General features: G+C 48.5%; 1 pseudogene; it reads right to left on the bottom strand.

The window, feature by feature from the left end:
• Window positions 1-667: 667 nt before the first annotated feature.
• Window positions 668-785, bottom strand: LOC112484564 (annotated as a pseudogene).
• Between the last annotated feature and the right edge of the window lie 2,544 nt (window positions 786-3,329).

Raw genomic sequence — 3,329 nt, 5'->3', positions numbered from 1 at the left:
ACCTCCATTCCTTCAAGGGCTTGGTCGCAAGTGCTTGAAGCTGGTTAAGTAGCTAGATCCTCTTAGAGTTTGTAGTATTGGATATAAAAGCTTTACTAATGAGAGAGGCTAAAGTTCTGTGATTTTGGACAAGTCATTGACTATCTCTGAGCCTCCATTTTCCTATCAGGAATCAAGTGGTGCTTGCTTTACCAACCCGAGGATCACTGCAAGATTCAAAACCCATGTGCATTTATGAATGAACGAAAAGGTCTTTGGCAAACTGTAGCATGCTTTATAAAACGTAACATCGCATTATTAAATGACTTGGCTTAAAGAAGTAAGATTTTCAGGACTCATGTCATGTTGAAGGAAAGATAATTGTTGGTAGATAACCTCCGACCTTCAGGTTTGCTCATGTAAGCCCTGCATTTGGCACAGCCCTGTCTGTGCCAAAGTCTTGCCCTACTTCTTTGTTTAGTCCCTCCCTTGTCTTGCTTTCTTTTGCTAGAGGAGAGGAAAAGGGGTGCCCGTGGTGACCTAACTTCTTCATACGTTCTTACATGGAGATGGAGCAATGATGAGCTCAAGCAAGTCTTTTTTTTTTTTTAAGGCAAGGCAACCCTTGGTTGACCTCACAGATTGCAAGGAACTTGTCAGTTTACAAACCCTTATTTTTTATTTTTTATGCATACAGCACCTAGTCTTCCTAGGTGGTCTCCATCCAAGTACTAACCAGGCCCGACCCTTCTTAGCTTCCGAGATCGGACGAGATTGGGCTTGTTCAGGGTGGCACTGCTGTCGACCCAAGCAAGTCTTAAATGAGCCTGTCCAGAGTGAAGTAGTGGCCCCTGCTGGAGAAGAATCAGAATGCTTTTCCTTTTACTGCTTGGGTGGAGGGGTACTGCACTGCCTAGAGAGCAGATGCTGAGTGGGACTTCTCAATTGCCCAGAATTGGTACTTAAGGGCCAAAATTGAGGACAAAGAGGCACCAGTAACCCACTTTCTGAAGAGAGAAGCCTAAAACGCACCCCTCTCCTGGCCTAGGCTTCAGGAGAGGTGGTGGCTGTCTCAGGCTGTGCTCCTCATTCTTCACTGCCCAGGACTTCATCACTCTGAGGGAAGAATGCAGAGAGGGGAGAGAGCTGTCAGTGTCAGGAGGCTCTGTGTGGTGAGAGCATCCAGGACAGGCACTTCTCTGCCCTCCTTATTGGGGAGAGGAGAGTGCATGTTCCCCTTCCTCAGGCCACATGGGGCAGGGAAGGCTCCAAAAAACCATGTGTGGAGAGTTTGGGTGCCTACAAGAAGAGACAGGTGGTGTTTCATTTCCTAGAGGGACAGCTGATCTGTCCTGGGCCATGTGTGTGGGGGACAAGAGTAAGTGTCATGGAAAACAGTCTGCATTCACGTTGTTTGGTGGGCAAAGATGTAAAGGTTTCCTGTGGATAAAGGAAACCACACGGAAGGGAGACACTAAGCCAGCAGGAGATACTATTGGGTCACTCCCGGTCCTGAGGGTGGGGAGATAGTGTATAGCTGGAGCTCCCTCTCCCACAGGGAGCTGTGCTTGGAGGGTCTTCACAGCCCCTTCCAAGGGCCCCTGTGGGAGAGCCAGCACTTGCCTTCCTGCCACATGGGGGCCAATTTGTGTTTGCCAGGAGAGCAGCCACGACCCAACGTGAGTGGGCTCTGAGGATGCCAGTTGAGTGGAGGGGCACTCGATCCTGACCCCACTCTCTTCTACGACCTGCAGAGTGAGGGAGAAGGAGGCGTACAGGGCTAGACCAGGCTCTCTTCTCCTTCCTCTGCCTCGAGAGTCAGGATCCCTGCCCAGTCTGCTACTTGGCAGAAGGATGGAAAAGTTTATAAGTTTTAATGACCAGAAGTATCCCCAAAGTTATGGGTTCTGTTCAAACTGTCATTATAAGATCTGCTTTCCAGTGGGAATGGATAAAGTGTTAACAAAATAAAATAATTTGCAATAATTGTCCCGCTATTGAGCCATGACGCCTCAGTAAACCACTTACACTGAGGAAAGGGGTCAATGGAAATGAAAGATAAAACATCAGAACATTTGGGTATTCATTTGGTTGCCTACACGTCTCTGTGTCCCGCTCCTTTCCCTGCTAAACCACTGGGTTTCTGGCCCCAAAGACCTGGCATAATGAGCAGTTCATCAGAAATGAGTTCCAGCATGGAATGTCAGGGTCCCTTATAGTATAGCTTTTTTTCCTGATGTGGCTTGGGCAGTAGCAGCAAGAGCAACCTGAAAGTCCTCATAAGCTCTGAGGTCCCTGGAGTCCTCAGAAACGTCAACAGGCAGATGTCCAGAAGTTCTGCTCAGAAGGCTATTGGCCAGGCCAGGTGTGAGGGCAGTGGAAGCCTGCAGACTCCTGCCCAGGGATCAGCTGCCAGGGAGCTCTCCTGGTCTCCTGGTCCTGATCTTAGCACCTGTGTCATTTTGTGGTTCTCAGGATTCGAATTGTCCTTTATACAGATCTGGCTGGGACCCCTGCCTCCACGGTCTTCTTAGTCATCAAGCAGCGTGAGTGGGCATTATCTCTGGCCCCTTTGCTGATGCTCCGTTTTGGAGTTGCAGCCCAGAAGCGTCACCTTGACAGGTTAGCCTGCAAGGTGTTAGGTGAGTGCAGGCCACAAGGTGGCACCAGAGGACTAGCCTGGTCCGAGATCGCTTACTAGCGGAGTTGGAGGCCGCCTGGGCCTAGGGAGATGGAGTTTCCTTACCACAAAGGCAGGTTCGAAGGGAGGGAGAGAAAGCAAAGCAGCATTTTAGAGGGTTGGGAGATCAGTACTAACAGACGCAGAGAGATTGCAAGAGGGCGTTGAGGTTGGACTTGAATGGAAAGAGTAATAACCATGTATTGAATGTTTACTGTGAGCTTGGCAATGTGCCTAACACAATATACATTATATGACCCATTTCTTGGAACAAGCTTATAATGTCTCTGTTCCACTTGTGAGGAAATAGAAGCTCAGGTTAACTCAATTACTTGCCCAAGTTCACACAGCTATTAGATGATGGAGACAAGAATAAGAAGCGGTGTCTGACTTTAAGCTGAGCTCTGAACCTTTGTTAAACAGTCAAATGTCAGGATAAACCAGGGGTTCTCAAAATGTGGTCCTGGGATCCCTACTATTGGCATCCCCTGATGACTTGTTAGAAATGCAAATTCTCAGGCCCCACTGAGATCTACTGAACCATAAACTCTGGTAGGGGTGGGGAGGCTCAGCAATGTGTCTTTTAAAGCCCTCTGAGGGATTCAAGTTTGGGAACCACTGGTACAGACTTGTGTTCACTTTGCTTTCAGACTAGGCTGTGGCTTTGCCT

The sequence above is a fragment of the Pteropus alecto genome, unplaced genomic scaffold (genome assembly GCF_000325575.1).
Source record: "Pteropus alecto unplaced genomic scaffold, ASM32557v1 scaffold117, whole genome shotgun sequence".
In the NCBI taxonomy this organism is placed as follows: domain Eukaryota; kingdom Metazoa; phylum Chordata; class Mammalia; order Chiroptera; family Pteropodidae; genus Pteropus; species Pteropus alecto.
The sequence above is the reverse complement of the archived record's forward strand: the minus strand, read 5'-3'. Positions and strand labels throughout refer to the sequence as shown.